Genomic DNA, 19,614 nt, shown 5'->3' with positions numbered 1-19,614 from the left:
TATAGTAAGGAAGAACACAATGGAAACAAGGAATATAAAAATTGTTGGAGGGGAATTTATGTGCCAAAAGTGAACCAACACCACCATTCTAGGAGGGCCACTATAAAAGGTTACTTTTCAATGAAGGAAAAGAAGTGCTTTCCTCACACTTCCCACTAGTTTAAAGGGGTTAAGACACCAAATTTTGAGGCTATAAAAAGCATACTGTAGGCTTCCTCTGTATGCAAAGACACTCAACATGAAGCACAACAAAAGTTTTAGTGACGTCATACCACATTAGAGTGACGTGCAATGAGTGGTGGCCCACAGCACCGGGCAAGCCTAGAGAGGCTCGAGTCTAGAGGGCAATGGGCCGCGTCAGTCGTAGAGTCATAATTGAAGCTGCCGCAGCTAGCCAAGACAACTGTCGCCGTGCTTTTGTTTGCGTGCACTGGTACAGAATGTGAGTGCGAGACAAGACGATGCAGCAGTGTATGCGTCACGGCTTGGTGGGCCCACGTGACCATGCTTCCAAGACATTCACATCACTGTCCAACTCTGCGCCCACAAACCGAAACTGAAAATCGTTCACATAAATAATGCGATATTAACTTATTTACTGAGAATATAAGAGTATGCGAGTGTGTACCATACTTCCTGGAGCAATAAGAAACGTTTGAAACAAAGAACGCGCAAGCCAAAAATTTGATGTCTCAACCCCATTAACGTGACTTATTTTGCCATACAGAGACTGGCTGACGTGTATCTTAGTATGACTGGCTTTAAGATGAAGCCTGAAATTCTTGGTAAATTGTTTCAGAAATAACGTAATCAATACTCAGGGGAAGATAATACCTCTGACAGGAACAACATGCTTTTAGTTTCTAATTAGCCACGCAATTACATTACCAGAGCCAAGCCACTTGATCTGTAAGAGGACAACCCAACAAAGGTCTATTTCAAATGTAAAATAAGGGCAAGCTCTGGCTTCACCTCTGCTGGTAAGGAACATGGCGCTTCCACTCCTGTAAAGGTTTTAAAACTTCCTTGCATGGAAAGCATCAACCACTTTTACGATGCACATAATACATCTGGGAAATGTATTGATGCAGGACTCACAAAAATCGATGTGTTGCTAAAATTGGTGATCAAAGGTTTGTGATGCCTGCAGCTATTATAACAATGTCAAGTAATCCCACCATGCTCCATGGCATTCTTGTTGACAACACTGAATATTTTCAATCGCTCTACAGCGCGTTCTACATAAAATCTTGCTGATGCTATCTTTTGTGTCCTAAGTGAATCACAATTTGACATCTACTTTTGTTTTCTTAATGGTGGCCTGGTTAACTCAATTAAGTTGTCCGCACAAATGTATTCACTAAGAAAGCCACGGTCCGCCATTATGGCATCTGATATCGGGTCTAGTTGCTTGATGAGGCAGCTTTGCTCAAACAGGGCCTTGTCTGAGGTGCGGCCTGCATACCCTTGGCTTATGTGGGCACTAAGACCACTTGGTGTAAAAGTCACCATATATTTAACCGTGAAACCTTTCTTATAGAAAGGTAGGCCTGTAATGCACATCGCAAACAGTTGGGCTGGCTAATAGGAATTACGGTGCAATCTACAATGACACGCACATTGCTGAAGTGTTTAAAACAGGCAGGCTAATGTTCAACATCTTTTTTTTGGATGCACAGCCACAGTTGCTTTTAATATTTCAGACATCAACTGAGTAGTCTCTGCAATTAAGTTGCTACATGTAGTTAGAGAACAGTTAAAAAGGTGACTCAAGAATGCAGTGGAAATATTATGCTTCAATTTGACCAATGTAAATGCAATAGTTTTTACACATAACTGGTGCCATCCTGAAAGTGGATGAATTTTTGTGTAACACGTCAGAAGAGCATTCAGAACATCGAATGATGGCAGGCCTGTGAACGTATTTACGTTGCTACTATTTATCGTGTTCACAAACTTCTGTGGTTAAGAACTCGATGTCACTTGGACAGCCTTGCTTTCTGTAAGCCTTGTCCCTGAAGCCATTTCTAGTAGGAAATTTGCCATGTGTTTTTCGTCTCTTGAGTACTCTGCCATTAATGTCCGGGGGCCAGGTTGGCAAGCACATTCCTGTCACAAAACAAGAGCAAGAGAGTTATAATGTCTGACATATCTAACGCGAGATGCAGCTTATTTTTTGTCATTCCAATATTGCACGTCAATGTGTTAAATTCAATGCTGGAAGTAGGAAAGCCAGGTTTTTTGCGTCAGTTAATTTGCACCCATCACACACCACAATCCCTTCACGAAGGTAATCCAGAAAACATGCTGCCGGCTAGGTAAAGACAGCTACCACATCACAAATATATAGAAAAAATAAATTGCCACATTTGCTATGTCCTTGTCACTTATGGTGTTTGCAAGGCATTGGTTCATGTTGTTAGGGGATGGGAAATCGTCCTGCAGTGTAAGATAGAGTTCAGCCAAAGGAACCAGTGGTTAAGCAATGTGTGCACAAGTTGCAGTTAATGTGCCCCCATCACATACCACATGCTACAATGCTTTTACGATTTAAATCCAGAAAGCATGCCGCCGTCTAGGTAAAGACAGCTACCACAACACATACATATACAAAAGGAAATTACCATATTTCCTTTGTCACTTATTCGGTACATGCTGTTGCTGTGGACGGTGGACGCCGTAAATTTTCTTCGCAACTAGCAAACGCGTGTAAAATTGACGTGTGGCTGTCGCGTAAGTGGCAAACTTCTGCAATGAACGTGACAGGCTCGCCGTCGGTGCGAAATACCAGTGTCATATGGGCACTCTTGAGCGCGTCGCAGATTCTCAAGTGCAAGTGGCAAATTCGTAATCAGCTGCACTGGGAAGTGCCCGTGTGCAAGTGGCAAATTCGTAATCAGCTGCACTGGGAAGTGCCCGTGTGCAGTGCGCCTGTGCTGCAAGTTCATCCGCACCACGCATGATATTTATTGCGCTTTAGCATGCCACATACGGGGCACGTTTACACTCAACACTTCCCGAACTTGCTAGTACATCATTCGTAAACATTTGAATCTCCGACGTCCGTATAAGTTGCGCGAGACGTGCTGGGCATCAAAAGCCCCCCGAGTTACAGCCGGGTGTAGTCAACGAGTGCAGAGGTGACGTTCCTCGCAGAAACCGCTGTGAAGAGTCGAACATGAGCTCTAATTACAGTCAATGGGGTCAACGAGTGCAGAGGAGACGTTCCTCGGAGAAACCGCTGTGACAGGTCCCGAACCTGTGCTCGAATTTCGCGTTGCGGCTAACATATGCAGCAAATAACACACAGCCCAATCGCTAGTCCTCGCAATGTAAAACGTGTTTACATAGGCGGACACAGCGACATGTTTAATGGCCATGCACAATGGTCATGCATTAGGTTCGAGTTCACAAGTTCACAATAGTGTCTCACCTGGTAAGGAGGAATTATGCCGTGCAAAATGCCGTGAGCAAACAGTCATTGTCAGCGTCACAGCCTTGCCTATGCGGAGATTAGCGATCCACCTGGTTCTGCGGCTTCAGCCTTTCGACTCGGAGGGAAATGCGTGAACGGAAATATCGCTGTTCTTCCATCTCACTGACACGCACTGAGGAACACAGCAGAACTGCTTGGCCATTCGCTTTTTCTTTGCTAGCAGCTCCATTCTTTCGTCCGTGACAGCAGCCTTTACGGCACACATGGCGACTGGACCTCTGCATGGTGTTTCTCCCTACAGCCGCTAGGTGTCGCATGAATTGCTGGAGTTGCGAATTCTGCATTAGGGAGCAGGGCACGCTAACCATTACGCTACCATCTCTCCCCACCACTTTCGGCTTATCTCCTTTCGCACTTCTCGTTTTCGTCGCAGATGCAGGCAGAACGGACGCAGAAATGAACAAAAATAAAAAGATTGCTGGAGCCGATATTTAACACATGACCATAACTTCGGCAGGCTACTCTCATTGGAGCACATGCAGGCTTGCGGCTGCGTTCAGATCGCCCGTTGCCTGAGGTTTATTGTCCATTTGCTTTCACCGACTCTTTTCGGTTGAAACTTAAATTGAAACTTAAACGCCGAACGAAAGCGAGACCTACCGTTGTATATACCTCTCTTTACTTTCTAGGTTTGAACCAAAAACACTCATTCCTAGCTTTAAACCAGCAAGTTTCATGATCACCGACTTCAACGCTCATTTACACAAATAGTAATTTTTTTACGAAATGGCATAAGGATGCTGTACTTCGAGGTTATGTCGCTGTCAATACGGGCCGACACCACGTATCGACGAAAGGGCGTCACAATGTCGATGCACGCGGCAGGATACTGAATAATGAAAACATACGACTGTTTGTCAGTTCTCCCAACTTAATATACATAGAATACAAGGCACCCGCCACCATGACACATATTTTTCGAAAGCACCGACACACAACGGCGGACTGATATACTTCTTAAAGGGGTTTAATTAAATTTCTCATCGGAGAACGGCAAGCACAGGGAGCGCCACGAGTATATCGCGGCCAAGTACTTTTCCACTAGCTATATGGCCGCCGGTGGCTTCACACCCTGCCGTAGGCTACAGCTGGCACTGGGACTCCAGAAGTTTAAACATATAACCTCTTTGCATAGATACGACAGCATGGTTGCTAATATATTGTTGGCTTGGATATGTTTGACACGAGGCCATGGACGGCACCCTTTCTTCTAACACGTTCCTATGTTTGCGTTCGCGTCTCTGTCTTGAAAGGACGTGCACCGTAACATGCTGTAATGGTGCTTGCGTTGAGCGTATGTAAGGCAAGAAACGTTGTTCTAAACTGTCTGTTTTCTAGCTTCTGCAGTAAACCCACGTTTATAGTATTTCCGCTATAGCAAGAGTCACGAGTATGGCATCCGTAACCCTAAGTGTCATGGCAGGGTCATAACTTGTCGCGATGGCGCCGTTGTAGTCCACAGACCCTGCCTCTATGGAATCCGTGGCAAGGTATGGCCGATGAATAAGTAATTGCCAAGATTGCTTTCCAGTAAATGTTTATTACCAAGAGCGGCGGATGCTTGTACTACCGCAAAGGATGAATGCTGGCCGGTGGTGGTGGTGGTAACAACTTTATTCACAATCTGGCGAATTCGTGGCCTGGGCCTACGCCGCCCCCGATGAGGTCCGGAGATTCTGTCGCCTAGCCGCCTCACAGGCTTGCTGGATGGCCCATATATGGTTTTGGAGGTTTGAGGTGCGCAATGCAGCCGTCCATCGTGCCACAGCTTCATCTGAGCAAACTGCATTTTCTCTGCGTATAAACTCACATTCCCAGAGAATGTGTCTAAGAGATGCGTGAGCCCTGCCGCATAGTTTGCAGTTATTGTCTGAGTAGATATCTTGATATATCCTCCTGAGATGGATGGGGTTGGTGAAGGTCTTGGTTCATAACTACCTCCAGTAAACCACTTGGGCCCTGACGAGTTTGGGGTTGGGGGTGGATAAACACGACTGGAGTTTTGATAAAATTTTGTTATATCACAGTACCTGGTCATTCTGTCGCTCTCTGTCCACGCCCCCGTTGGATTTCCCACCCCAGGAAAAGACCCTTCTACGCGGGCGCGAATAGTGAGACCTCGCGCTACGCGGTGGACCTCCTCGTTGAGATTGGGCACGGGGGTGTCGGGCGATGTGCGTGCCGGGAACCATACAATATGTCGTTCCTCCGTCTCCTCAGAGGTGACGTAGCTCGCATTGGCTTTAAATATAGCCTCAGCCTTCGGCGAAATTCCGCTTGTGCATAGAGTCTGACCGCCGTATGCGAGTCACTGAGTATGTATCTGCCACTGGGGTTAACGATGGCTAGAGCTACCGCAACCTCTCTCGCTCCCTCGGGGTTTTTGCCACGTATGCTACAAGAGCTGACCAATTGTTTGTCGGAATTGAGGAGGGCCACTGCGAAAGCAAGTCGATCGTGGTATTCTGCAGCGTGACTCCAATCATTTACTCACCACATCACACATGTATACATCATCATCATCAGCCTGCTTACGCCCAATGCAGGGCGAAGGCCTCTCCCATTCTTCTCCAACAACCCCGATCATGTAATAATTGTGGCCATGTCGTCCCTGCAAACTTCTTAATCTCATCCGCCCCCCTAACTTTCTGCCGCCCCTTGCTACGCTTCCCTTCCCTTGGAATCCAGTCCGTTACCCTCACTGACCATCGGTTATCTTCCCTCCTCAGTGCATGTCCTGCCCATGCCCATTTCTTTTTCTTGATTTCAACTAAGATGCCATTGCCTCGCGTTTGTTCCCTCACCCAATCTGCTCTTTTATTATCCCTTAACGTTACACCTATTATTATTCTTAACATAGCTCGTTGCGTCGTCCTCAATTTAAGTAGAACCCTTTTCGTAAGCCTCCAGGTTTCTGCCCCGGAGGTGAGTACTGGTAATACACAGCCATTATGCACTTTTCTATTGAGGGATAATGACAACCTGCTGTTCACGATCTGAGAATGCCTGCCAAACGCACCCCAGCCCATTCTTATTCTTCTGATTATTTCTGTCTCATGATCCGGATCCGCCGTCACTACCTGCCCTAAGTAAATATATTCCCTTACCACTTCCAGTGCCTCGCTACCTATTGTAAATTGCTGTTCTCTTCCGAGGCTGTTAAACATTACTTTAGTTTCATGAAGATTAATTTTTAGACCCACACCTCTGCTTTGCCTGTCCAGGTCATGAGCATGGATTGCAATTGGTCCACTGAGTTACTAAGCAAGGCAATAGCATCAGCGAATCGCAAGTTACTAAGGTATTCTCCATTACCATTTATCCCCAATTCTTCCCGATCTAGGCCTCTGAATACCTCCTGTAAACACGCTGTGAATAGCATTGGAGAAATCGTACCCCCCTGCCTGACGCCTTTCTTTATTGGGATTTTCTTGCTTTTTTTTATGGAGGACTATGGTAGCTGTGGAGCCGCTATAGATATCTTTCAGTATTTTTATATGCGGCTCGTCTACACCCTCATTCCGTAATGCCTCCATGACTGCTGAGGTTTCGACAGAATTAAAGGCTTTCTTGTAATCAATGAAAGCTATATAAAATGGCTGGTTATATTCTGCACATTTCTCTATCAGGTGATTGATAGTGTGAATATGGTCTGTTGTTGAGTAGTCTTTACGGAATCCTGCCTGGTCCTTTGGCTGACAGAAGTCGAAGGTATTCCTGATTCTATTTGCGACTACCTTAGTGAATAGTTTTTAGGCAGCTGACAGTATGCTGATCGGTCTATAATTTTTCAAGTCTTTAACGTCCCCTTTCTTATGGATTAGGCTTATGTTAACGTTCTTCCAAGAGTCTGGTACGCTCGAGGTCATGAGGCATTGCGTATACAGGATGGCCAGTTTCTGTAGAACAATCTGCCCACCATCCTCCAACAAATCTGCTGTTACCTGATGCTCCCCAGCTGCCTTCCCCTTTTGCATAGCTCCCAAGGCTTTCTTACTTCTTCTGGCGTTACCTGTGGTATGTCGAATTCCTCTAGACTATTCTCTCTTCCATTATCGTCGTGGCTGCCACTGGTACTGTATGAATCTCTATAGAACTCCTCAGCCACTTGAACTATCTCATCCATATTAGTAATGATATTGCCAGCTTTGTCTCTTAACGCATACATCTGATTCTTGGCAATTCCTAGTTTCTTCTTCACTGCTTTTAGGCTCATTTAATTATATAATTATTAAATTATACTTCCTTATGTCGACTGTCTTACGCTTGCTGATTAACTTCGAAAGCTCTGCCGGTTCTATTCTAGCTATAGGGTTAGAGGCTTTCATAGATTGGCGCTTCTTGATCAGATCTTTCGTCTCCTGCGATAGCTTACTGGTATCCTGTCTAACGCAGTTACCACCGACTTCTATTGCACACTCCTTAATGATGCCCACAAGATTGTCGTTCATTGCTTCAACAGTAAGCTACTTTTCCTGAGTTAAAGCCGAATACCTGTTAGGTAGCTTGATCTGGAATTCCTCTATTTTCCCGTTTACCACTATCTCATTGATCCGCTTCTTATGTAACAGTGTCTTCCGTTCCCTTCTGAGGTATAGGCTAATTCGACTTCTTATCATCCTATGGTCACTGCAGCGCACTTTGCTGAGCGCGTCCACATATTGTATGATGCCAAGGTTAGCGCAGAGTATGAAGTCAATTTCATTTCTTGTCTCGCCGTTCCTGCTCCTCCGCGTTCATTTTCGACTATCCCGTTCATTATACGCTTATAATTCTGTTCCGCAAGCTGTACTAATAACTCTCCCCTGCTATTCCTGGTGCCTATGCCATACTCCTCCACTGCCTTGTCTTCAGCCTGCTTCTTGCCTAACTTGGCATTTAAGTGGCCGATCAGTATTGTGTATTTTGTTTTCATTCTACCCATCGCCGATTCCACGTCTTCATAGAAGCTGTCGACTTCCTGGTCATCATGACTGGATGTAGGGGCGTAGACCTGCACAACCTTCTTTCTGTACCTCTTAATAAATTTCGGAACAAGACCTGCCACCCTCTCGTTAATTCTATAGAATTCCTGTATGTTACCAGCTATATTCTTATTAATCAGGAATCCGACTCCTAGTTCTCGTCTCTCCGCTAAGCCCCGGTAGTACAGGGCGTGCCCGCTTTTTAGCACTATAAATGCTTCTTTTGGCCTCCTAACTTCACTGAGCCCTATTATATCCAATTTACTGCCGTCTAATTCCTCCAATAGCACTGTTAGACTCGCCTCACTTGATAATGTTCTAGCGTTAAACGTTGCCAGGTTCATATTCCAATGGCGGCCTGTCCGGACACATGTATACACTGGAATTGAACTGGTTTCACCGACTCTCGCTTATAATCTCTCGGCCCTTAATTGCGTGTTCGCCTGCCATGCGGACTCCTGCTTTTTCTCTCTTTGTCACCCGCTCCTTTCGCTATGTGCTGAGACATGATTCCACCGACGCTTTCTACTCCTTTTGCTCAATAATTGAAGACATTCATTCTGTAATTCCTAAATTGCTGCAGGAAATAGCGTGTCTTCATCGCCATGACCACCGTGTCTCTCACCTGGACTCTCCCATTGCAATACAATGTTGCTGTGTTGCCAATGGCTGGGTGTCGCATACACAATTTGCTAAGAATGGCCCAGCAGCGCGGCGTGAATTTTCCGGTGGACGACGAGGCAGTATACAGCACCTTCACTGCGCACACTATGCGCTCGGCTCCGCGAGCCGCTAGGACGAAGCACGAAATGAAAGAAACCTAGCTGGGCTGGTCGCGGGCCGCTCTTTTTGGATTTGTGAGTGAGCGAGGTAACTCGTTCGGATTCCGGCGATTGGGGGTCCGGGCCTGGGCCAACAAGATGGCCACTGGGAGCTGTTGCTCCTGTACGCCCTCGACGGTCTGCACGGACGGCCCAAATTTGGTCTTGGAGTTCTGAGGTGAGCAGCGCGGCCGACCACCACGCTCGCACATTTTCTTCGCTGACTTACATATTATCTTGAATTATTTTATATCCCCACAACGTTCTCTTGAGGGTGGCTATAGCAGACTTGCATAGCTTGCACACATCGCTCTCGTACGAGCGTTGATCCAGAAATAAGGTTTCCTTCAATTTTAGAAACACACAACGTTGCTTATTCTCATAGAAATTTACATCATTGGAAAGATGAGAGAGAGCGTAAACTTTAATTTCAAATCAGCAAGATTTGAGTCCGGCGTCTTTTAGTGGGTCTGGGCACCCGCCGCGGACGCGGTTCCGAGACCTTGTCTCGAAGCGGCTTCCTCGGCTCGCTGGACGGCCCAGAGTTGTTCTGTCAGGTCAGAGCTGAGCAGTGCGGTCATCCAGCGTGACTGGAGGCTGGCGGTGGAAGAGACGGAGGGGTCGGCACTGCCCGACTTGTTTGTTAGGTCCCGACACTCCCATAGCATGTGATTTAGTGTGGCAACCTCGCCACACGATGTGCATCTGTTTGTAGTGTACATGTCTGGATACATGGCGTGCATGAGTCTGGGGTTTCTGTAAGAGTCTGTTTGTAATTGTCTGAAGTGTACTGCTTGCGTCCTGTCTAACATAGCGTGAGGGAATGTGTATATGCGTCTTTGTAATTGGTAGTGTGCCGTGATGTCATGAAAAGTGGTCATACGATCCTCCCATGCCCAGACGTTTGCAGTACCCCGCGGGGGCTCTTCCTCCGATGCTGCTCGGTGAGTCAGGCCTCGAGCAACGCCGTGAGCCGCTTCGTTGGGGGTGCTCATTCCAGTGTGTGCCGGGATCCACAGCAAATGCCTTCGGGTATCAATGTCGGCCTCTCCCTGGTGTATGGGATGTCGCTGGAGTATCTGATATGCCTCTTGCGAGATGCGCCCATTTGCAAAATTGCGAATTGCTGTTTGCGAGTCACAGATCACGTATGTAGCTTTGGTTTGTGTGAGGGCCAGTGCTATGGCCGCTTCCTCTGCCGCTTCGGCATGTGCCGTGTTCACGGTGACGCTCGTGAGGTGGTTGCCTCGGTGGCTAGTAACTGCTGCCACGAAACTCTTCCTGTCTCGATAGCGGGCTGCGTCGGTGAAGACCGCATCCTTGTCGTTAGAGTAACTTTTGTTCATTTGTTGTGCCCTGGCTTTACGCCTCCCCGTGTGGTGTTGGGGGTGCATGTTGCGAGGCAATGGGGGTACGTATAGTTGCTCGCGTATGGGTCTTGGAATGTCTACTTTGACGCCATGTTGCGAGTGGTATGTGATGCCGAGATTTTCAAGCACGTGTCTGCCCGGGCGGGTCTTGGATAGGCGTTCAAGTTGGGACACTTGTTGCGCCTCCACGAGTTCTTCGAGCGTATTGTGTAGGCCTAGTTCTAAGAGCTTGGTGGTGCTGACTCCAGGCGCAAGTCCCAACGCACATTTGTACGCCTTGCGTATGAGCGCGTTGAGCTTGTTTTTTTCCGCAACCGTCCAGTTGTGAAACGCTGCCGTGTACCTTATCTGGGAAATGACGAAGGCTTGGATGAGTCGGATGACGCTGCCTTCGCGCATGCCCGCGTGTTTGTTGGTGATGCGTCGAATGAGCTGCATCGTGCTGGTGGCCTTTGCCGTTATCTTGCGAAGTGCTTCGCCATTGCCACCCTTATGCTCTATCATCATTCCTAGTACCCGGATTTTCTCTACTATCGGGATGGGTAGGCCATTTGATGCCGTTAATTGGATCTTTTGCTTTTCCTGGGGGGTGTAGCATTTAGGTGGGCGCCCCTTTCTGACTGGTCTATACAACAGCAGTTCGGATTTTTCGGCCGAGCAGGCGAGTCCCGTGCCCACGAGGTAGTTTTCTACGCATTGGATGGCCTGTTGTAAACGTTGCTCGATCGCTCCGTCGCTGCCCGTTGTCGTCCAGATCGTAATATCATCCGCGTATAGCGTGTGATGCAGTCCTTCGATTTGAAACAGTTGGTCGGGCAACCCCAGCAGGACGAGGTTGAAGAGCATTGGCGAGATCACCGAGCCTTGCGGGGTGCCCGAGCTGCCGATGTTGATTTGCTCTGACTGTAGTTGCCCCACTCGCATGCGAGCGGTTCTTCCCGTGAGGAAGTCTCGGACGTAGTTGTACGTGCGCAGGCCGAGATTTAGATTGTCTATTTGTCGCAATATGGCATCGTGGCGAACGTTATCGAAGGCCCTCTTCAGGTCCAGCCCGAGGATGGCTTTCGTCGAACGTCCCGGATTGTCTATGATTTGGTGTTTTAGTTGCAGAAGGGCGTCTTGCGTGGAGAGATGTCTTCTGAACCCAATCATGGTGTGTGGAAATAAGTCGTTGTCCTCGAGGTAATCCGTGAGTCTATTGAGAAACGCGTGCTCCATTAACTTGCCCACGCAGGACGTGAGGGAGATGGGGCGCAGGTTTTCCAGCTGTAATTTCTTTCCGGGTTTCGGTATCAGTGTGATATTTGCTTCTTTCCATTGTCGGGGTAGCTTGCCGTGCGCCCAGCACTCATTAATGTATTTTGTTAGTTTCTCGATCGATCCGTAATCGAGATTGCGTAGTGCCCGATTGGGTATTCGATCGGGGCCAGGGGCCGACTTGGTGTTCAGCTTTACGAGGGCCGCCTGGATTTCGGCTACGGAGAATTCCTCGTCTAGGGTGGCGTTGCTTTCTCCTGAGTAGTCTGGATATATTTGCGGTGGCGTTTGGGATATGTAAAGGCGTTCCGTATCCCGTAGGAATTGTTCTTCCGTTCCCCCGTAAGCGTGTATGATTTTGTATATGCCTTGCATGTGTGTGGTCTTGGTGTTGGCGGGATCGATCAGGTACCGCAGTATCTGCCACGTGCGACGCGTGGTGAGTTGACCATCCATCTCCGCGCATTTCTCTTCCCATTGTTGATGTTGCAGGTTAAGCGCGTGCTTTTCTATTTCTTTGTTCAGCTGTGCTATCCGTTTACGCAGTCTCCTATTGTGTCTCTGTTGTTTCCATCGGTGCTGCAGGTTAGTTTTGGCTTCCCACATGTGCAGCAACCGGGAGTCTATTGTCTCGAGCCCAGCTGTCGACGGGATCGTTTGCGTCATGCGCTCGATATCCCACCGCAGTTGGTCGGTCCACTGTTCTATATCTGTGATGTCTTCCATCTGATGCTCATCACGATGTTTGCGTAGCCGATTCCAGTTGGTGATCTTCATTTGACGACCGGCATTGTGTTCCTGCGGACCGCCTTCTGCTTCTATGGAAATAATGTAGTGATCGCTCCCCAAGTCTTGCATGGTGTTTGTCCAAGTGACTTTGCGTGTGTTGCGCGTGAAAGTAAGGTCCGGCGTCGTGTCAGTGCTTACGCTGTTGCCCTGCCTTGTTGGTGCCGCGGGGTCGGTGACCAGCTCGAGTCCGGCGTATTGCGCCGTTGCCCATAGATTGGTGCCTTTGGGGTGATCGTGCTTGTAACCCCACGCCGTGTGCGCTGCCCCAATGAACAGCTGTTGCCCCTTGGCGATGTCGATTGCCCGTTTGAAGAGGACATGGAAGCGGTGCTGGCGGCATCTGGGACTGCTGTAGACGTTGAGTACGAAGATGCTATTGCGGGTCTTGCGTGGTGGAATTAATTCTACGAGAACGTTTTCGATGTCTCTGATTTTGGTATCGTGTTCGATAACTGTGTGCGCTCGCTTGACCAGTGTGGTGACGTTTGCTTTCTCCGCCTTGCCTGTTATAGACTGGTACCCCGCGAGTTTGGCGGGACCATTCGTTTCCTGCAGTATGATGACGTCTGGGCGTTCGGGGATCGTTTTCAGGTATTGTTGTAAGTGCGCTCGTTTGTTTTGGTAACTTCTGCAGTTCCACTGCCATATCGTGTGTTTTTGTTTCGATGAGTGTCGGGCCATGCTTATATCTTGTTACATGTGTTGCGCCGCTTCGCTATGCGACGGTACGATCGTGCTGTTTGCGGCTTCTAATCTCGACAGTCTGAGGTGAACACTCTCCAGGCTCCGCTGGATGGTACGCGTGATGGACGCGATGATAGTTTCCTCGAGATTGCTGAAGCGAGCCTCGAGTGCATCTATTCGCGCGTCGCGTATCGCTGCGCGCGTGCGTTTGGGTCGTGTTGCCTCTGTAAGGGTGGGAGTGGGTCTTCGTTTGGTATCGGGGAACTCGACCTCGTCGTCCTCTATGGGTTCCTCTTCTGTTCCCTGCGTGGCCTGAGTGGTCTGTGAGGGAGCGGGCCTGCGTTTAGTGTCGGGGTATACGACTTCGTCGTCGTCTATTGGTTGTTCTTGAGTCTCATGCATGGCCTCTGTATCGGTACCGCTCTTCACGGCATGCTGGAGTTGTTGTATGAGGTCGTCTTTTTCGCGAATCTGTGTCTGCATGTGTTCTATTTGCTTCTGCAGCGCTTGTATCGCCTGTGTTAATTTAGTTACCTCCGTCTCTGTTTTAGCGGGTGCTTTGTCGCCAGCCTTCGTGGTTGGTGCTCGTTTTCCCGTGACCGCATCTGCCCAGCTCACCTTCTCGGTGGTTTCGGTGTCTCTTGTTGAGGTCCTTCTGGGGGTGCGGCTGCGAGACCGACGTTGCTGCTGCTGCTGCCGTGGGTTTGGGGTGCGGCTCCGGGACCGGGAGCGGCCTCGGCTGCGGGTCCTGGATCTCGAGCGTGGCTTGCCGGCGGGGCTGGTGGCTTTGGCGGCCGCCTCCGCTTCCTCGTTGGCCCTGTGTCGTTCCCATTGCCTCTTTGTCACGACGTAGGAGGTCTTGTACCTTGCGCGGCAGTTGCGATCCGCTGTCATGTGTGTTCCCCCGCACAGCTTGCAACGTGGGGAGCACTGGTGGTCGGGGCCTGGGTTGAGGGCGTCACAACCACGGCACACTTTGTCCTGAGGATTGGGGCACACGTCCATGCGGTGACCGAGTCTCCCGCAGCAGTGACACATGTCGACTTGCTTGCGATACAGGGTGCAGCGAAGTAGGGCACCGCCGTACCTGACGTAGGAGGGCACTCGCGGTCCTTGAAAGGCCACTATGACCGTCTTGGTGTTACTGAGCCGTTTGGCTGCCAGGGCGTCGGGGTTGCGGGCGTGAACGATGTTGGTGTGAATGGACTTGGCGTCCTCCTCCAACGGGATTCCCCTGATGATTCCCTTCACCGTGTAGTCGGGGGCCGTCTCATAGGCACTGACCTCGTGGCGGCGATCACCGATGGTGATGGCTTCTAGTTGTCTGTACTTAGCGGCGTGAGTAGCGTGAGGTGTACTCACGACTATGATGTTTTGGCGGTTGTTGGTGCACACCGTGTCCTCCCCTGCTTCTTGCCCCGGTACGTTGCCCGCCCGGTAAATGGCCGACGCGAGGAGCACGGTTCCGGTGGCGGCAACGTCGAGGCCTCCTCTTGGTCGTATCACGACCTTGAAATCACTTCGTGGGAGTAGTGGCATTTTACTGTTCCTGATGACTTGCTGCTTGACGTTACGCTGTCTTTGACGCGAACGCTGTCGGTCGCCGTTCGCTCCCTCGCCGGTGCGGGAGTGGGTTCCGTTCTGGGTGTTGCTTTGCGCGGCCTCGCGGTTGAATTGGGTCTTGTATCGAATGGTGCACCAACCGTTGCCTTGGAGAAACTCTTCAGGGGAGATGTCCTCCCCGTTCACTTGAACTTCCATCACCGCTCCGGCGAAGCGAGCTCCGGTGAGGGTTAGCGTGGAGCTGGTGAAAAGCCTCTGTGATTGGGAAGGAAGTCGTTTCCCACCTTGAATATGGTGCCAGTAGAATCTTGGTGACTTCCTGCACACGCTGGTGTTACATTCATGAGGTGAATGAGCGATAATCACAGCGAAATTCTTGGAAAACGGAGCCGACGTGAAGTGCGTTCGCTCCCTTCGGCGACTTCTTCGTCACTTTTCTGGAAAGATGAAACTGCTCTATTTTTATAGATCGTTGCCATAATTTTCTACTCATATTGTAGAAGGTGCTCCAATTTCTGTATCGCAATGTCGTAGAATTCTGCTGCGAACCCGTTGAGGAAGCGTTTCACATCTACTTTTACTTCATCGTCGCTCCGGAAGCGCTGGCAACTCAAATTTTCTTTAACTTGTCCAACAAGTGATAGTCACTAGGTGTGAGGCCTGGACTGTACTGGAGGTGGAGCATGACAGTCCACTCAAAGTTTGTCAAAAGTTCCTGGGTTTGACGGGAGACGTGAGGCCTGCCGTTGTCCTGAAGCAGCGTTACACTGGCTGCCAGTGGTCCTAGCCGGCGGTGCTGGATAGCTCGGCTGAGTTTTCTTAGTGTTGCACAATAACTGTCTGAGTTGTTTATTGTCCCACGTTCCATGAAATCAATCAGCAGTATCCCCTTGTGATCCGAAAGAGTACTGGCCATGACTTTGCCAGCAGAAGGAGTTTGTTTGAACTTCTTTGCGACTGGTGACTCTGGGTGACGCCACTGTTTGAATTTCTGTGTCGTTTAGGGAGTGAAATGAAGCACCCACGTTTCGTCTCCCGTAAAAGTGAAGTCCAACAATACTTCCTTATTTTCTTCACACTTTTGAAGAAACTGGCGAGCACTTCTCCTTGTCGTCTGATGTTAATAGCCGCGGTGCTCATACTTGTGATACCCCAATTTTTCAGTCAAAGCTCTTTCCACTGTACCATATGAACTCCCAGAAATCTGAGCAACAAGTTCACGGACGGTGATTGCCCTGTTTTGAAGTACGTCGCTTCGGACCATCTCGATAACCGCCTCCGAAGCTGACGGTATTTCACTCCGTTCTTCATGGTGAACTTCCTTCCGACCGGCACAAAACTCCCTGCACCACTTTCGGACCTGTAAAACGGACCAACACTTGTCGCCGTTCACCTCCGTGAACCGACGATGATTATCCACGGGTGGGGTCGCTTTGGCGTGCAAGAAGCAAATTACGGAAAGAATCTCGCACTTGGCGGATCAAGAATGGGAACCTCCATATCGGAAGGCTGCTGAGCCAAGAATGAGCGGCGTGGCAAAGCGCGGCCAGGGGGAATCGAGAGTGAGGGAACAGCCGCGAGCAGCTCTGTGGCCGAATTTCGCCTCGCTACTTTTCTTGTGGCTGGAGCTCTTTGGGAACCTTATTTCTGGATCAACTCTCGTATATATAGGAGTAGAAGGCTTTTAGTTGCACGGGACTCGTATAAGTTTCTCTTTTTAATCGCCTCCAAGTATTGGAATCGGCGCTTTTCAGTTTAATGTGAGGCGGTGGTAATACTCGCCTCCGAGTTTGATAGAATTTGGTAATATCGCTAAACCTTTTTAATATGTTTTTTTCTATTCAGATCTACTCCTGCGCGTTCTCCTCACCCATGGGAGTCACTCTTTGCTCAGCTCGTCGAGTAAGACCTCGAGCTTCGCAGTGTGCTACCTCGTTGGGGTTGATTGCGGGAATGCCTGGAGTTTTATGCGCTAGGAACCACAGCAATTGCCTGCCGTTCTTCTCTGCGTCGGAGAATTTCGCTTCTTTTACTCTGATGATGTGCCACGCCTTAGGAGAGATCTTACCTTCTTACATCTTACATTACAGTCGCTAATGATGTATTCAGCATTCGTGGAGATCAATGCTAGTGCAGTGGCTACCTCCTCTGCTGTCTGGGAATGTTTGGTGTCAACTTACACGCTTGTAAGGGGTTTCGAGCTTTGACCTACGACTACTGTCACGTAGCGATTTCTGTGTGGGTATTCATCCGCCTCAACGAAGGTTGCTCTCTTGTCTGAGCCATAGCTTCGGACCATTTCTCTGCTCTACTCTTGCGTCTGCCGTCGTTGTAACCTGGATGCATGTCCTTGGTGTTACGTATTCGACGGCTAGACGCCGAGGGCGGCAGAATGACCGGCCCAAGAAGCCGACGACCCACGCAGCGCCACGAAGACAATGACGTTTGTTCGTTCGGTGACGCGCTTTTTGAGCGCTAAGCAGCCAATCAGGGAGTGGCAAAAGAAAGGAAGATATCGCGGCAAGCGGGGCAATCTTATCTGCAGATAATAATAATAATAATAATCTTTATTTCCATAGGCATGATGGAGGAGGTTGTGGGTAAAAGCTGCTCGTAAATGGCAGCTTGACAAAGGCCCACAGCCCCCTTCTACAGGGCAACAACAGCAAAGCAGGGAAAGACACACACAGGTACGCATATAATCTCTTCGCAGTTTAGCAGAGCCAAAAATAACAGGATCAATTCATAAATGAAACAGAAACAAAGAAAATAGAACAACAATCAATACAATAAGTGCAGAGGGCATAACGCTGTACAATAAACACAGGATGAAGTATACACATTATAGGAATACAGGTGGAGTTACTAGGAATGTGTGCAGTGAATCTGTCGTAATTCACGTTTAGATATATTAAGTAGGTCAGTCCCGGATTTTTTGCAGTTGTTTAATAGAGTTGGAAGTGTGAAGGATAATTTTTCCGCTGTGTAATTGGTTCTAGGAGTTGGTACAATCCACTCCTCTTTATGACGGGTAGTGTAAAACACAGTGCTCTTTTTCAGTAATGACAACTCATGCAGATATTTCAGATGATTTTTCAGTTGCGCTGGAATGCCAGTGCTAGCTTATAATTGTAAAGATTGAATACTGGTATTATGCATGCTTTGGAGAAAAGACCTTGCGAGTGACTGTTGTATGGTAGATGAAAAAGAACTCTGATAAGCTTTTTTTTTTTGAAATATAAAGATCCTTTGCAAATTTGTATACGTGGTTGTGCCCCAGACCAAGAAACAGTAATTAAAGGGACACTAAAGGTTACCAGAAACTCAAGTTAAAGTGGTAGAGCAATGTTCTAGAACGTCTAAGGCGTCAATTTAATCGCGAACAGAGCTTTAGTAACCGAGAAATTGAGGTAAATGCATGACACGATTTGAGACCCCCCAGTGACATTCCGGTACTAGCCCGATGACGAAAGGACTCCTCATAATTTGTGTTACTAATACTCAACTACTCGTATTAAAAATATCATTTCATTCGATTATAAGACGGGAAAAAATGCTGCTTGTCTACGTCTATTTGATTCTAAGAAAAAATAACATGTTGACGTTACCTTTCAGCAATATGGGTGTTCGAAAGGTTTCGTTTTCACTCGACTCTGCGCGCTCGACTCTGCGCCGCGCACGCTTTGGAGTTTCAGTACTTTCGTTATCGCGTCGTGCTGTGAGGGTTCTGCTGGCTCGCGAAACTTTCATTTGGAACAAGCAGCGAGAATGCCACGTCCATGTGATGTCGTGGGAAGCCCTCGTTGCTTTCCCACTCCGGAGAGCCGGTGTCGAGGCCGCCGTCGTAGTACGCAACGACGCCGGCAGTGCGAGCTCGTCGGTGCTCAAATCGCTGAAGTTGAGCCCACCATCGCGAGCCAATCTGTCGGTGTCAGGGTCCATTGCGACGAGCGTCGAAGTTTGCGTCATAGAATGAAGTACCAGCTTATGGGTGTCTTGCGCTGGAGCTTAAGGTATAGTAGCGGCGCCTGGTGGCGGTGCGGGAAACGACATCTGGGTCGGCTGTGGCGAGGTACGTTTCTAGGCCGAGTTTTGCGTCGATTCGCACTTGTTTATGCCCTGTTGCGAGTGCGAAAAGGCTCGTCACTTCTCACAGACCACGCCGACCACGCTGCGAGCTCGCCGCAGCCTATAGTTTAACGAAAACGGACTCTCCGTGTGCCGTGGGACGTAATGTGGGACGTAATTCGTTTCTCCTTCCGCTAGCCACCATACTCCCGCTTTCGCTTTGCTGTCGGCTCTCTCTTGGCTCTGTTTCTGGCCGCGAGTTTGCGTTTTGCGCAGAAAAGCCGTAGCGCCGTCTGCGGACGCCGTTCTACTCACCGATGGCGCAACGTCACTATGAGACCATGATGTCAGTACTCCTCGATCGGAGGGCGGGCAATTTGAACTGCGCTAGAGGTATGCGGACGCTTCAGAACGCATTTTCTCTTAAAATAAGTCTCTCCTTGGCACGAAACAAGGGTTTCGAGGTTTCTGTGATGGTACTTCAGCAGTCCACGTGGACTTAATAGTTACCTTTAGTGTCCCTTTAAGATGAGAGTAAAATAGGGAATTATAAAGCAGGATCTTTACTTGATACGGGAGATATGATCTGTAATGGGAAATAA

General features: G+C 48.8%; 1 protein-coding gene across 3 annotated transcripts in view; it reads left to right on the top strand.

The window, feature by feature from the left end:
* SerT (Serotonin transporter) overlaps positions 1-19,614 on the top strand; it is a 515,765-nt gene that overhangs the window by 67,350 nt on the left and 428,801 nt on the right. The window lies entirely within an intron of this gene.

Source organism: Dermacentor albipictus, chromosome 2, assembly GCF_038994185.2.
Source record: "Dermacentor albipictus isolate Rhodes 1998 colony chromosome 2, USDA_Dalb.pri_finalv2, whole genome shotgun sequence".
NCBI lineage: Eukaryota > Metazoa > Arthropoda > Arachnida > Ixodida > Ixodidae > Dermacentor > Dermacentor albipictus.
The sequence above is the reverse complement of the archived record's forward strand: the minus strand, read 5'-3'. Positions and strand labels throughout refer to the sequence as shown.